General features: G+C 45.3%; 1 protein-coding gene across 1 annotated transcript in view; it reads right to left on the reverse strand.

The window, feature by feature from the left end:
• Nucleotides 1-17,063, reverse strand: part of LOC140208536 (uncharacterized) — a 541,825-nt gene that overhangs the window by 16,977 nt on the left and 507,785 nt on the right. The window lies entirely within an intron of this gene.

A 17,063-nucleotide genomic window follows, 5' to 3' on the forward strand; every position in this document is an offset into this window, starting at 1 on the left:
GGGAGCTCCGACCCCGGTGGCGCTGTTGGGAGCTCCGACACCGGTGGCGCTGTGGAGGAGCTCCGACCCCGGTGGCGCTGTGGGGAGCTCCGACACCGGAGGCGATGTGCAGACCTCCGACCACGGGTAGTGCTGCGGCGAACCTCCCGCTAAACGCAGTCGTTGTGCCGACCGCAGCCGTCGCCGGCGGTTCTCCTGTTCAGGCGGCGGTGAGGAAGGACCGATCCCGCTTTTGTGTAAATTGGGGGCTGACTGCAGTGCGAAGGGGCCGGGACCGAGTTCTGCTGGACGGCTGGAGGCTCCGGGCTCTCCGGTCCCGCAGCCCCGATTTTAGCTTTGCACCCGAGCCCGGGTGGTGGGATCAGTTAGTTGTTGTTCCCAGGCTGGGAGAGGGTTTGGGGCGAAGGGTATCTGTCTGTGTGTGGGTAGAGGTTATGGGTGGACTGTGGGTGTGGGGTGAGTGGAGGGAAGGGTGTGGGACCGTAGTCGGGTGGGGTTGCTGTTGTGAGGAACTGGGATGATCGGACGTTCCGTGACCCGGGTCGGTCAAATAAAGTTGTAAACGGGAGGATCTGCTCCGTTGTATCGGACGCTCGGGCATCCTTTCAATGAGCAACAATCTCTTTTCAAATTCATCACTGTCTAATCTTGCTGTTAACATCGTGTTTGTTACAAAGCCCCAGAGTCTGGGAACAGCTGTCACAGTTATGGGCTGTTGGTGCAGACTGGGATGGCGGTGGGGTGTCAGTGACCTCTGTATCAGAGAAAAACACGGGTTTGTACAGCCGCTTGTGAGATAAATGTCCTTACAGTGGATTCGGATCTGGTGGGATATCTGGAGTTTGGAAGGGGAAAGGGAGAAAGGAAGGGGCTGAAGTGGGAGAGTTTTAAGCAGTGAAACATAGTCCGGGGTGGAGGAGTACAGGAGCTGTCTGAGAGATCGTTTTAATTGTTTTTTATATAATCTCACAGATGGTGACCGAGGAAGAAGCTTTTTGAGGGAGGATACCCAGAGATCAGCAGGTCACACAAGGTATCAAGAGAATGACAGTGATGTGATGTCCTGTGTCATGAGTATAGACAGTCATCTCAAGTGAGGAGTGTGTGTGGAGATGCAGTTCCACTGGGATCAGTGAAGTGTCCATCTATCTGGCTGAGTGTACAATCTTTGGGATTCACTGCCCCGAGGGCGTGAAGGCTGGGTGCATCTGAGGTGGAGAGAGATAAGTATTTAAGGGAGTGAGGGGGATGGCCACAAAAGTACAGGTCAGAAACGGCCGTGTTAAACAATCATAAGATCATGAGATACAGCAGGAGAATTCTTCCTCATTTCTGGTCTAAATTGATTTCCGTCTCATCTGAGAGTCTGCCCCCTGGCCCTGGGCTCTGCACTATGGGAAACACCCTCTCACATCCTCTCTATCTCGGGTTTTACAGTATTCAGGAACTTACAAACTCCAGCGGGAACAGGCACAGAAACATCAAACACCATGAGCTGTGATCTTGTTAGGTAGCCTCATGTGCAGCACCTTGTTAAAGACCATCTGAAAATCTGAACAAACAGCATCCACTGCCTCTCCTTTGTCTGTCCTGCCTGTTGTTTCATCAGAGAATTCCAACAGATCTGTCAGGCAAGATTTCTCCTGAAGAAAACCATGCCTACTTTGGCCGTACTGTATTATGCACCTCCAAGTACCCTGAATCCTCATCGTTAATGGACTCCAACATCTCCCCACCTACTGAGGTCAGACTAACTGTCCTATAATTTCCTTTCTTATCCCTCCCTCCCCTCTTAAAGAACGGAGTGGCATTTGCAACTTTCTAGTTCGCCATAACCATTCCCAAATCTAGTGATTCTTGAAAGATCATTACTCATTCCTTAAGAGAAACATGAGGGGGAATTTCTTCACTCAGAGGCGGTGAGGTTGTGGAATGGGGTGCCAGAGCAAGTGGCAGGTTCGATTTCAACATCTCAGAGAAGTTTGGATGGGTTCATAGATGGGAGGGGGGAATATGGTCCCAGTGGAGGTTGCTGGAACTCAGCAGATTGATGGGTTGGTACAGACTAGATTGGCCAAATGGCATTATTCCATGCTGTCGTGCTCTATGTCTTTAATGTCTGCACAAACTCTTCAGCTCCCTCTTCCTGAACCCTTGGGTTTACACCATTTGGCTGGGAGTCTTATCTACCTTCAGACCTTCCAGCTTCCAAAGCACATTTTCTCCTCTGTAATAGCACCTATTCTCACTTCTGCCCCGATATTCTTGAGGTCTTGGCATTTTTGGGGGAAAAAAAGATGCAAAGTCAGGGTAAGGGATGTAGAGGGGACAGGGGAGGAAGAAGTCCAAGGTGGGAGGTCATAGGTGAAACTGGAGATGGGGAGGGGTGAAGTAATATACCCAAGGATAAAGTTTTCCTCAACGAAACCAGGATTGAGCACTCCATGCCACCGTGTGTAAAACTAATAAGAAGTACACAATACTAAAGTTAAATGAAAGCACTATCCAGAAAAATGAAGAAATGGTCATTATGGAAGATCAAGTTATCCATTCATGTCCCTCCATAGAGACATCCTGCGATCTGAGCAGACAGATTCCGCGCAAACCGAGAAATGATTATGCTTTGCGATGCCTGCACCTCAAGTTTTACCAGCTGGAGCTGAGAAACAATAATTATTATAGGTTGACAAACTCTCTGTAGACGGACGATCGCTGGACATAAAGTCTTGGCCTCCAGAACTGCGCGTGGCAATGAATTCCACAGATCCACCACCCTCTGTCTAATCTCACCTTCGTTCCAGAAGGACGCCCCTCTGTTCCGAAACAGTTTCCTCTGGTCCTAGACTCTCCCACCATGGGACATACCAGTCTACTCAGGTCTTTCAACATTCGATAAGTTTCAATTATATCACCTTTCATTCTTTTGAATTTCAGTGAATACGGGCCCAGAATCATCAAAGGGTCTTCACAGGACAAGACATTCAATCTTTTAGACTCTCTCCAGTCTTAGCCCATCCTTTCTAAGATAAGGGGTGCAAAACTGCTTACAATAATCTAAGTGAAGCTTCACCAATGCTTTATAAAGCCTCAACATTAAGTTCTTGCTTTTATATTCTAGTCCTCCTGAAATCGCATTTGGCCTCACTGCCGCCTCAACTTATAAATTATCCTTTAGGGAATCCTGCACAAGGGCTCCTAAGTTTAGACTATTTAGAAAATAGTGTACCCCAGTATTTCTTTTCCCAACGTGCATGACTATACGCTTCCCTACACGGTATTCCATCTGCCATATTTACACCCATTCCTTGAATCGTCAAAGTCCTTTTACAGCCTCTCTGCCTGGTCTTTTATAGCCTCTTTTATAGCCTCTCTGCCTGGCCCTCCAGCTATCTTGATATCATTGGCAAACTTTCCAATAAAGCTATCAATTCTGCCATCCAAGTCCTGTGGAACATCACTAGTCACCGGCAGCCAAACAGAAAACGTCCCCTTTATTACTATCCTTTGCCAATCAGCCACTGTTTTATCCATACAATAATCTTTCCTGTAATGTCATGGATTCATAACTTGTTAACTAGCCTCATGTGTGGCACCTTGTCAAAGACTTTCTGAAAATGCAGATGTACATCATTACCCGATTCTCCTTTGTCTAGCTTGCTTATAATGACTTCAATAAATTCAAAGAATTTCAATACACTTTCTAGGCAAGATTTTCCTGGAGGCAAACATGCTGAGTGCCGATTTTATCACGTGCCTCGAAATGCCCTGGAAACACATCCCCAACATCCGACTTCAATATCTACCCAACCAGTGAGGTCAGACGAACTGTACTAAAATTTCCGTTCTTCAATCTCTCTCCCTTCTTGAGTAGTGGAGATACATTTCCGAATTTGCAGTCTTCCGCAACCATACCAGACTCACTCCACTGATTCTTGAAACTTCATTGCTCATCCCTCCACAATCTCTTCGGCCACCTCTTCCAGAACTCTGGGATGTACACCATCTAGTCCAGGTGATCTATTTACCTTCAGACCTTTCTGTTTGCCAGGAACCTTCTCTCAAGTAACGACAACTTCACACACTTCTGACCACTGACATCTGGACATACAGCATCCCGCTAGGTGCATCCACAATGAAGACTGGTGTGAAATACTTATTCAGTTCAGCCGCCATCTCCTTGTCACCCACCCTCCCCAGGCATCGTTTTCCCCCGGTCCGACATCCACTCTTGCCTCTTTTACACTTCATAGACCTGAAGAAACATTTGGTATCATCTTGTAACTTCGTATTCCATCTTTTTCTTCTTAATTAATTTTTTAGTTGCCTCTTGTTGGTTTATAAAAGCTTCCCAAGCATCTAGCTTCCCACCAATTTTTGCTCTGTTATATGCCCTCTCTCTGGCTTTTATGTTGGCTTTGCCTTCTCATTAGCCGTGGTTGTATGACGCTCTCTTTAGAATAGTCGTTCCTTTTTCAATGTATATATCCTGTGTCTTCCGAATTGCTTCCCGCATTTACAGCCTTTGATGCTTTACCGTCATCCCTGCCAGTGTTTTTTGTCTGTTATCAAATTTGGCCAATTCCCCTCTCATTCCTCTGTATTTGTCCTTATTCCACGGTTATATTGATAGATCTCACTTTAGCTTCTCCTTCTCAAATTTCAGTGTGAATTCAATGATATTAAGATCATTCGCTCCTCAGGGTTCTTTTACCTTAAGTGCTCTAATTCGGTTCATTGCACAACACCAAATCCAGAATAGCTGATCCCCAGCTGGGCTCAACATGGTGAGCAGTGACCAGTGATGTGCCTCAGGGATCTGTTCTGGGACACTTACTCTTCATCATATTTATAAATGACCTGGATGAGGAAGTGGAGGGATGGGGTAGCAAGTTTGCTGATGACACAAAGGTTGGTGGTGTTGTCAATAGTGTGGAGGGCTGTCAGAGGTTACAGCGGGACATTGATAGGCTGCAAAACTGGGCTGAGAAGTGGCAGATGGAGTTCAACCCAGATAAGTGTGAGATGGTTCATTTTGTTAGGTCAAGTATGATGGCAGAATGTAGTATTAATGGTAAGATCTTGACAGTGTGGAGGATCAGAGGGATCTTGGGGTCCGAGTCCACAGGATGCTCAAAGCAGCTGCACAGGTTGACTCTGTGGTTAAGAAGGCATACGGTGTATTGGCCTTCATCAATGGTGGAATTGAATTTAGGAGCCGAGAGGTAATGTTGCAGCTATATAGGACCCTGGTCAGACCCCACTGAAGAGTACTGTGCTGAGTTCTGGTCGCCTCACTACAGGAAGGATGTGAAAGCCATAGAAAGGGTGCAGAGGAGATTTACAAGGATGTTGCCTGGATTGGGGAGCATGCCTTATGAGAATAGGTTGAGTGAACTTGGCCTTTTCTCCTTGGAGCTACAGAGGATGAGAGGTGACCTGAAAGAGGTGTATAAGATGACAAGAGGCACTGATCATTTAGGGCAGTCAGAGGCTTTTTCCCAGGGCTGAAATGGCTGCCACAAGAAGGCATGGGTTTAAGGTGCTTGGGAGTAGGTACTGAGGAGATGTCAGGGGTAAGTATTTTACTCAGAGAGTGGTGAGTGCATGGTATGGGCTGCCGACGATATTCCAGATAACTGTGTATCAAGAGTTCCGATGAAGGGTCTTGGCCCAAAACATTGATTCCCATCGATAGATGCTGCCTGACCTGTTGAGCTCCTCACATACATTGTCTTGTTGCTCTAAACTTCCAGCATCTGCTGTATCTCTTGTGTCCCATATACTGGTACATTTCTGGAAAGGAGACACAGGTAGGCAGAGAGGGTGCTGTGGCTGTGTTGGTAAAAAGTCAAATCAAATCAAATCATCAGAAAGGTGGCGTAGGGTTGGAAAGCAAACATTAAAAAAAAATCACCCAACAGATAGAATTTCTAAACTATCTATTTTCATCAAAAATAAACATGATTATATGAGTATAACGAGTATATATGAAAGTCTGATAAAAAAAAACACAGGCCAGAAAACTTAATTGAGAAGCCAACTCAGAAAAATGTATTACCACTGTGGAAGAAATAACTAACCAGTGGAATGAGTATCACCCTCCTTGGGAGGCATCCCAATGATCTGAGCAGATGAAATGGTGACAAGGAAGCATCGAGCCCCTGACTGAGAGTTGGAGACCTCTTCCCAGAAACAGAGGGATTCCTCGCAGAAATACAGGCCAAGGTGGTTAACAAAGAAAATAAATCAAAAATGCATAAAATACAAACAAGCAAGGTGATTAATGCAGAAAATGCCAAGAGAAACCAGACACAGTCCAACACATTCTGGGATCCTGCAGCAGTTGAACTCAATCGGATTACGTACACAGGTACAATCAAATAGCAAATATCATTCACTAAAACCTTGCTTTAAAATATAAACTTATGAATGACCACCGTAACTTCATAAAGGCACCATAAATTCAAGCCTGATCCGGTTTTAGAGTCAAAATCTCACAATTTATATGATAGTCAATACATTATTTCAGATAGGACAATCCATAATAACCATCCAGATATAATATTACAGGATAACCAAGCAGGAACAACTCCCTCAATAGATAAAACCATTCCCAACACACACATGTTCCTCGACCAGTGGAGCACCTCACCACAGGCATTGTTTCTGTCATCAGTCAGACAACCAAATTACTTTCTCTGTCAATCAGCTTCCAAATGTTGCTACTCTGTCACTTATTGCCACACCCCGCTGCTGATTCCCTTCTCCTCATCATACGTTCTTACCCCGACCATCGTCCAGAGCCCCAAACTCTACCCTGTGCAGACTCGCCTCTGGTTTCTGACCCTGCTCCGTTCAACATCCAACTAATGGCTTCTCATTCTGTTTTCAGTCTTGAGAGGACAGTGGCTTTTTCTAACAACCCTGGCAGCTATGTAGGATGCTGGTCAGAACCCACTTGGAGTACTGTTGTCAGTTCTGGTTGCCTCACTACAGGAAGGATGTGGAAACCACAGAAAGGGTGCAGAGGAGATGTACAAGGATGTTGCCTGGATTGGGAGGGGGGGGGACATGCTATCTGAAGACAGGTTGAGTGAACTCGGCGTTTTCTCCTTGGAGTGAAGAAGGATGAGAGGTAACCTGACAGAGGTGTATAAGATGATGCGAGGCATTGATCGTGTGGATAGCCAGGGGCTTTTTTGCCCCAGGGCTGCCACAAGAGGACACAGATTTAAGGTGCTTGGGAGTAGGTACAAAGGAGATGTCTGCGGTAAGTTTTTATGCAGAGAGTGGTGAGCGCCTGGAATGGGCTGCCGACGACAGTGGTGGAGGTGTATACGATCAGGTATTTGAAAAGACTTTTGGATTGGTACATGGAGCTTAGAAAAGCAGAGGGCTATGGGTAACCCTAGTAATTTTTAAGGTAGGGGCATGTTTGGTAAAACTTTGTGGGCTGAAGGGCCTGTATTGTGCTGTAGGTTTTCTATGTTTCTTTGTTAACCCTTCAGAAGCAGGGAAAATGACCTATAATGTGGAAATAAGAAGGTGAACTACCAATGTCATTCTTCCTCAGCCCAGGGATTTGAGGGGTGAAGAACATGTCAGCTAGAACTGCAGTCAATTTGACTTCTTCAGTCTGCAGAAAATTCAAGGGGAACCCCTTCACCCACACAGTGGTGACTGTTTGGAACCCATCACCACAGGGAGAGCAAGAGGGGAACAACAGGGGAGGATTTAAAAGGACTATCGTGGAACAGAATCACTGGCAGGGTCCAGCTGGCCTGAGTTGACTCTTTACTGTACACTAGGTGCATTATAAATTCACTAAGTACCAGAGACAAGAATTCCAACAGAACTGATTTATTTGCCTCAGATCCAGGATATTAAACAACAGTCCCATTAAAGGTGAATGTGCAGCAGAAGAAACTCCTCCCATGCCCAGTGACCAGGGCGCAGAACTGGGTGTGGTGAGCAGCAGCAGTAATTGCAGAGTTCAGCACCGACAGTCACTCTCGAAATTGCATTCAGCAACGGTGATGGACAAATATCCAGCATTCAGCTTATTGAAACTTCCTCCCAGTGTGAACCCGGTAGTGTGTCACAAGGTTAAATGACTGAGTGAATCCCTTCCTACATTCACAGCAGGTGAACGGTCTCTCCCCAGTGTGAACTCAATGATGCACATTTGATGGAGATGGCTGAGAGAAACTCTTTCCAATGTCTGAACAGGTGAAAGGCCTCGATCCAATGTGAACTCGTTGGTGTCTCTGCAGGTGGAATGACCGAGTGAAACCCTTCCCGCAGTCTGAGCAGGTGAATGGCCTCTCCCCAGTGTGAACTCGCTTGTGCACCAGTAGGTCGGATGACTGAACGAATCCCTTCCCGCAGTCTGAGCAGGTGAACGGCCTCTCCCCAGTGTGAACTCGCTGATGTACCTTCAGGTTAGATGACCAAGTGAATTCCTCCCCACAGTCAGAGCAGGACTGATGATTGAGTGAATCACTTGCTCCAGTTCTTCAGTATCTGGACAGAGACAGAAAAACTGGTGTATTGTTTTGAAGATTCCTGCAGAGAGATTCCTTGTCGTTTTTAATCTGTAAAAAGATTTACAAAATCCATCAATGGGTGAAGGACATTTCAGATGAGATCACTCGAGTTGCCAAGGTGTGAACTGACTTCACACTGTTACAGTAAGGATCAACCCAAGTTGGAAGGAGAAATCATCTTCTAACTGGGCACAGTGTTGGTATCTGGAATCAAGCTCCCTGATGCTCTTCCTGTCTCAATAAGAATGGGGCATTTCTGCCATCTCAAATCTCTGACTTGGCTCAGTTTGATTCTCTCTATTGGTATTATTCCCTGTTCCCACTGAGCTGTATGGGTGCCTGGCCCCAAAGGAACTGAAACACTCTCACACAAATAGCCTTTGTTGACCTGCAGCTGGGACCTTCTTTTATGCACTGTTAATTTAAAGTGCCGCAGTTTTAATGCCATATAAAAATTTGCTGCTGAGATGAATGGTTGGTCTGTTAAAAGGAATTAGAGTGAATATTAGTATTATTTCAGGTTCTTGTCACAGTCATAGAAAAGTACAACACAGAAACAGACCCTTTGGCCCATCTAGTTTGTGCTGAACTATTTAAATGTTTTATTCCCATATCCCTACCATCCAGGTACCTACACAAACCTCTTAAATGGTGAAACTGAGCTCACATTCACCACTTCTGCTGGCTGCTCATTCCACACCTGGATGACCATCTGTGTGAAAAAGTTTCCCCTCATGTTCCCCTTAACGTTTCACCTTTCACCCTTAACCCATGGCCTCTGGTTGTAGTCCCACACCATCTCAGTGGTTAAAGCCAGCTTGCATTTACCCTATCTATAACCCTCATAATTTTGGTACAATTCCATCAAATCTTCCCTTAATCTTTTACATTCCAAGGAATAAAGTCCTGACCTGTTCAATCTTTCCTTATAACCAAGTCCTCCAGACGTAGCAATATCCTTCTGAATTTTCTCTGAACTCTTTCAACCTCTTTTACTTCTTTCCTCTAGGTAGGTGACCAAAACTGCACACAATAGTCCCAAGTTAGGCATCACCAATTTCTCATACAGAGTCAACATAGCATCCATCTCCTGTACTCAGTACATTGGCTTATGAAGGCCAATGTGCCAAAATCCTTCTTTCTCCAGCAACTTTTGCATCACCACAGTACACACAGGTAACACCAGTTTCTGTATTGTACATAAATATTTCCCCTGAACCCTCCCCCAGGTGACTGACGGTGGTGAACTCAGTGATGGCAATGCCAATGAATATGAAGGGAAGGGCAGTAGTCTGTCTCATTGGAGTCTGGCACATTTGCGATGTGAAAGCTACTTGTTGCCCAGGACAATGTGTTGGATATCATTATGGATCCAGAGAGAGTGGGTCAAAACATGTTCTCACGGGTAGAAAAGTCCAGAACAAGAGGAGGTGGAACAAGCAACAGACACAAAATGCTGGAGGAACTCAGCAGGCCAGGCAGCATCTATGGAAAAGAGTACTAATGCTGAGTTCCTCCAGCAATTTGTGTGTGTTGCTCGGATTTCCAGCATCTGCCGATTTTCTCTTGTTTGTAATTGGAGGCAGAACAAAGGTGATTTTCTCAACAGCTGATGTAAAAGATTTTGTTCCCTTTCTCCGAGTTCCCGATCCTTGCATTTAGACAGCTGGAGCTCAGCTCTGTCTGAGAGACCCATCGGTTCCCATTCCCTCATCAGCCGGAAGCCCCCTGGGGCCCTTATAGTGATCGAGAGAGAAAGGGAAGAATCGGTGTTGGAAAAAGTCCGACCAGAGAATCGTTCTTACCTGCAATCGGATGCACACGAGGCCGGTTGTGTACTGTGCGCATGCGTGATATTCGGGAACATCGGCAACCCTGACGCCAGCGCATTCAATCGGTGAGTCAGCGACTGCGTAATTTAAACGCTGGGCTTTCTGGGTAATCACGATGCCATTAAAAGTGTCTGCAAGCACCGGTTCCATGCCCATGGATCAGTGTTTGTATGTACAAAAAACTCAGCACCTGTTTTAATGCAGACAGCAACTCCCATAAACAATATACTGAATATCAACAGGCATTCCCTGTGTTTCATGCCAAAGTAAAACCCTCTTACAATGCAGATATAAAAAACAAGAGATTCTGCAGTTGCTTGACATGTACACACACAAACACGCACGCAAAATGCTGGAGCAACATCCTGGACCGAAGTGACTGTAATGTGCTGTAGGTTCCTGTGATTCTATGTAATTCAGCGGAAGTCTCTTCTCCCAGGGAGTGGTGACTTGTTCCAACCTGTTATCACAGTGAGAGTGAGAGCTGAACGGCAGGGATAGATTTTAAAATACCTGTGCACCAACAGTTTCGCACTGGGATTCGGCCGTTCATCTGCTCCGTGTGTGCGAAATGACTCATTCACTTAATCCACTTTATGATGCTCGGGTGAGTTTACAATAAAATAGAGGCCACATTTCTGTCCGGAGTGAGCAAACAGGTTTACTCAATCATCCCAGCTGGTGCAACGCCAGCAACTTCACATCAGGGAGGAACTTCAAATCAGCTCTATGTTAAATATTTAGCCATCAAGGTAACTGAGGGACTGTTAGAAACATAGAAAATAGGTGCAGGAGTAGGCCCTTCGGCCCTTCGAGCCTGCACCGCCATTCAGTATGATCATGGCTGATCATCCAACTCAGAACCCTGTACCTGCCTTCTCTCCATACCCCCTGATCCCTTTAGCCACCAGGGCCATATCTAACTATCAATCCCCCTCTCCATTATTTAATCAGTTCAACATGACTTGCCTTTCATAAATCTATTTTTTCTGTTATTGTCACACTTTGTCGAAGTGTTAGTTCTGAGACTGATTATCATTTGCAAGGCTTTCCTACACTGAGGTTAATCTGCCTGATCTAGGATTGCTAGATTTATCCTTGCATCTCTTTTGAGCAAAAATACTGTATATCCTATTCTCTTGTCCTCAGATGCACCCCAAAGCTGTAGATGTTGGAAGATTCTGACCACAACTTCGCAGTTTCCTCACATACAATCTATCTGTACCAGATGATTTATCCACATTCAGTTCAGCTGGCATTTATGGCAAATCCTCTTTTTCAACATCTCCCCAGAACAGAGCCTCATCTTCCTTTTCTGTTACTGTCAAAATCTGCAGTTCTTGCGGCTGCTCATCCCACCCAGGACCGAACCATAGTCACTGAGCATTGGAGGAGTCAGTTCTGCTGATGTTAGCCCTAAACTAGAGTGGTGTTTAATATTATGGATCTGTGAAAGACAAATTAGTTCTGTATCAAATTCCGTGTCTCAGGTACTTACTGTCTCTACCACACTCACGATGTACAGTAGAGAGGCCACTCGGCCCATTTAGTTCCTGCCCATGTTTCTGTTCCATATCAGTATATCACAATCTATCCCTGCCATTTCCCTCTCACTCTCCCTGTGATGACAGGTTACAACATGTCACCACTCCGTGGGATAGGAGATTTCCCTTGAATGTCATAGAATCATAGAAATCTACAGCACATTACAGACCCTTTGGCCCACAGTGTTGTGCCGACCATGTAACCTACTCTAGAAACTGCTTAGAGTTACCCAACCGTATAGCCCTCTATTTTCATAAGCTCCATGTACCTTTCTAAGATTCTCTTACAAGACTTCATTGTATCCACCTCCACCACCGTCGCTGGCAGTGCATTCCACACAAACACCACTCTTTGTTTAAAAAAACTTAGCTCTGACATCTCCTCTGTACCTATTTCCAAGCAGCTTAAACCTATGCCCCATCGTGTTATCCGTTTCAACCCTGGGAAAAAGCCTTTGGCTATTCACACGACCAATGCCTCTCATCATCTTATTCACCTGCAAGAAATTTTCTGCATGCTTTTCTCCAGGCTGAATAAGACGATGAGCTCACTGTGGTTTTAACGTTCTTCAGGGCTCTGGACTAAGGTGCTGAAGCTCCTTCTTCCCTGCTCTTTTCAACGTTTTGGGTCATTTTCACTAATTTCAAAGGACTGTGTCTCAGACAGCTGGGTTGTTGCAATGTGCCTCTAAAGTCTGACAGTAGACGAGCGAGTGAATCATTGATGGAGCAGAGTCAGAAAACAAAGAGTTGTCAGCCTGATTCAGGGCTTTGGGGCTCCAGAAAGAGATGGGACTTAGAGTTTACAAGGAGGAGGAGGAAGAGAAATCAGGCCGGCAGGATATAGCTACAAATGAAAGATCAGAAACATTTTGAAACAGTTTGATTGGAAGAAAAAGGTGGTTAATTTCTGTAAATTAGTGGTGGAAATCAACAGATCAGGCAGCAAATGTGGAGTGGAATAAATAGACAACGTTTAGGACGAGCCCTTTCAGCATACCTAGACTGTGTACTCCTCTGCTTAGTTGCTGCCTGAACTGCAGAGTTCCTCTAGCATTTTGTGTGTGTGTGTGTCTCTGTACTGTATTTCCAGCAACTGCAGAATCTCTTGAGTTTTATATCTACATTTGTACGAGGATTGTACTTTGGTATTAGATACACGGTGATATTGAGTATATTTTTTACGGGAGCCGCTTTCTGCATTAAAACAGCTGCTGAATTTTCTATATGCACAAAAAAAACTGAGCTATGGAAGTGGAACTGGTGTATGCAGAAACTTTTAATGGCACCGTGATTACCCATAAAGCTGTGCGATAGAAATTTCGCCCTTGCCGAAGCACCGATCAAATGCGCAGGCGTCAGCGTTGCGACGTTGCCGAATATCACGCATGCGCGCAGTATACGGAAGGCCTCAAAAGACCGACAGCAGGTAAGAGCGCGTCCCCGGGGATAAGGGAGAAGGTGAGGGGAGACATGGAAAGGGGAGAGCGGAGTGGGAGGGACAATTGCTGTGACTCCGGGCTCCGTGACCCGCAATCCCGGGACAGTCCTGTTATCTTCCCTCTCTCTCAGCCCCACGATCCGTACACGGGCCCCGGGGAGCTTCCGGCTGATGAGGGAATGGGAACCGATGGGTCTCTCAGACAGAGCTGAGCTCCAGCTGTCTAAATGCAAGGATCGGGAACTCGGAGAAAGGGAACAAAATCTTTTACATCAGCTGTTGAGAAAATCACCTTTGTTCTGCCTCCAGTCACAAACAAGAGAAAATCTGCAGAGAGGGCACAGTTTTAAGGCGCTTGGAAGTAGGTACGAAGGAGATGTCAGGGGTGTTGTGTTCTTTATACGTACCGTGGGTTACTGATAACAAACCATATTCTGCAGAACTGAACTTGTATTTAACAGCAGAAAAAAACAAGTTTTACACTGCCATGCTTCTTGATAATTCTTCATTTCTGCGCATGCTGGGAACTCTGCCCAGTCACGTCCTGACACGTGACATCACCACAAGAGGTGAGTTTTTTTTACACAGGGTGGTGAGTGCGTGGAATGGGCTGCCGGCCACTGTGATGAAGCCGGATACAATAGGGTCTTTTAAGAGGCTCATGGATAGGTACATGGTGCGTAGAAAAATAGAGGGCTATGGGGAACTCTAGGTAATTTTTAAAGTAAGTAATGTCTGGCACAGCATTGTGGGCCGAAGGGCCTGTATTGTGCTGTATTGTATTTGTTGTATAAATGGGGAAGTCACTTACCCATGACCTCTGGTTGTCGTCTCGCCCAACATCAGTGGAAAAAGCTGCTTGCATTTACCCTATCTATACCCTCATACCTTTTTAAACTTCCAACAAATCATCAAAGCAATGTATAATATCCTTGTTTACGCTTAGAGCCTTTTTTAGATGTATAAAATGATGAGGGACATTGATCGTGTGGATAGCCAGAGGTTTTTCCCCAGGGCTGAAAAGGCTAACACGAGGGGCATAGTTTTAAGGTGCTTGGAAATAGATACCGAGGGGATGTCAGGGGTAAGTTTTTTTACACAGAGAGTGGTGGGTGTGTGGAATGCACTGCCAGCAGTGGTGGTCGAGGCAGATACAATAGGGTCTTTTAACAGCCTCTTAGGTAGGTACATGGAGCTTAGAAAAATAGAGATCTATGTGCTAGGGAAATTCTAGGCAGTTTCTAGAGTAAGTTTCATGGTTGGCACAACATTGTGGGCTGAATGGCCTGGAATATGCTGTAGATTTCTATGTTCTATGTTGAACAGCAAAATTACTTTGGCTACCCTACAATCCTCTGATAACTCTCCCATTACTAAGGATGATTTAATTATCTCTGCTAGGGCCCCAACTATTTCTGCACTTGCCTCCCGTAGGGTCCGAGGGAGCGCCTTGTCATGCCCCGGAGATTTATCCACCCTAATCTGCCTCAGGATAGCAAACATCTCCTCTTCTTTAATCTGTACAGGGTCCACAATTTTAATGCTGCTTTTCCACACTCTCATTGACACTCTGTCCATCTCCTGATAAATGAGATAAAAAAAAATTAAGATCTCACCCATCTGCTTTCGTTCCACACGTGGATTGCTATTCCGGTCTTCCAGAGGACCAACTTTGTGCCTTGCAATCCTTTTGTTCTTAATCTATTTCTAGAATCTCTGACAATTATCCTTTATCTTTTTTGCGAGGGCAATCTCATGCTTTCTTTTAGCCATCCTGATTTATTTCTAATGTGTTCTCTTGAATTTCTTATACTCCATAAGAACCTACCTGCCTATCTCTGTGATGCAACTCCATTTTGTGCTTCACCAGGGTCTCAATATCTCTTGAAAACCAAGAGATACAGTTTCTATCTTTATCTTTTATTCTGACAAGCACATACCCACTTTGTGCTTACAAAATTTTGCTTTGAAGGCCTGAATTTACCAAGCACACCTTTGCCACAAAACAGCCTGTCCCAGGCCACAGTTGCCAGATCCTAGTGTCATAATTCCAGGTGTTGATCCATGCCCTGAACACATCCGCCTTTCCTAAGCTGCTCCTTGTATTGAAATATACAGGATTGAGCATATTCACTGCACCATGCTTAACTTTTTCATTCCTGTCTTTGTCTGAGGTCTGAACAACAACTGTCTCCACAACGTCTCCACTATCTGTTCTGTTATTCAGGCTCCCATTCCCCCTGCAACTTTAGTTTAACCCTCCCCCACCCCCACCTCCCACCATGCAGCTCTATCAGCCCTTTGTGCTTCATCTGCCAGATCAATAAAAAGGAGGCGCATACCAGGTACGGGCAGATAGGAACAAATGGGGTACTTATGAAGTACAGGGAATTCAAGTGAACACTTAAGAAAGACAAAGAAGACATGAGGTTGCCCCAGCAGACATGGTGAAGGAGAATCCTCATGGATTTTGCAGATATGTTAAGAGCAAAAAGGATTGCAAGGGGGGAAAAAAAATTAATCCTATGCAAGATCAGAACAGTAGTTCTGATCTGAGACAAAATAGATGTGGGAGATTTTTTTCTGCATCTGTATTTACACAGGAGATGGACACACAGTCTATAGAAGTGAGGCAAAGCAGCATCAACCTCAGGGACCTTGGACAGACTACAGAGGTGGAGGTGTTTGCTGTCTTAAGGCAAATTAGCGTGGATAAATCCCCAGGGCCTGACAAGTTGTTCCCTGGGACCCTGCGGCAGACAAGTGCAGAAATTGTCGGGGCACAAGGACAGATATTTAAATGATCTTTAGAGCCAGGTGAGGTACTGGAGGATTGGAGGGCAGCCAATGTTGTTCCGCTGTTCAAGGAAGGCTGTAAAAATAAACTAAGAAATTGTACATTGGTGAGCTTGACATCAGTAGTGGGAAAGTTATTGAAATGTATTTGCAGGAACCGGATATATAAGTATTTGGATAGATGTGGACTGATTAAGGATAGACAGCATGGCTTTGTGCATGGTAGGTCATGTCTAACAAATCTTATAGAGTCTCTGGAGGAAGTTATCAGGAAAGTGGATGAAGGCAAGGCAGTGGATGTTGTCTACATGGACTTTAACAAGGCACTTGACAAAGTCTCATATGGGAGGTTGGTCAAGAAGGTTCAGTCACTCAGCATTCAAGATGAGATAGTAAATTGGATGAGACACTGTCTTTGGGAGAAGCCAGTGTGTGGTAGCAGATGGTTGCCTCTCTGACTGGAGGCCTGTGACTAGTGGTGTGCCACAGGGATCAGTGCTGGATCTGTTGTTGTTTGTCATCTATATCAGTAATCTGGATGATAGTGTGGTTAACTGGATCAGCAAATTTGTGGCTGACGCTAAGATTGGTGGTGTAGTGGTCAGCGAGGAAGAGTATCAAGGCTTGCAGTGCGATCTGGACCAGCTGGAAAAATAGTTTGAGAAATGGAAAACGGAATTTAATGCAGAGAAGTGTGAGTTGTTGCACTTTGGTATGACCTACCAAGGGAGGTCTTTCACCGTGACTGGTTGGGCACAGTGGAGAGTTGTAGAAGAAAGTGACCTGGGAATACAAGTCCTTAATTCACTGAAAGTGGTGTCACAGTAAGATAGAGACGGAAAGCAGGATTTCAGCCCATTGGCCTTCATGAACCAAAGTACTGACAATGATAGATACTTTATAT

This window comes from Mobula birostris, chromosome 13 (genome assembly GCF_030028105.1).
Source record: "Mobula birostris isolate sMobBir1 chromosome 13, sMobBir1.hap1, whole genome shotgun sequence".
NCBI classification, from domain to species: Eukaryota; Metazoa; Chordata; class Chondrichthyes; order Myliobatiformes; family Myliobatidae; genus Mobula; species Mobula birostris.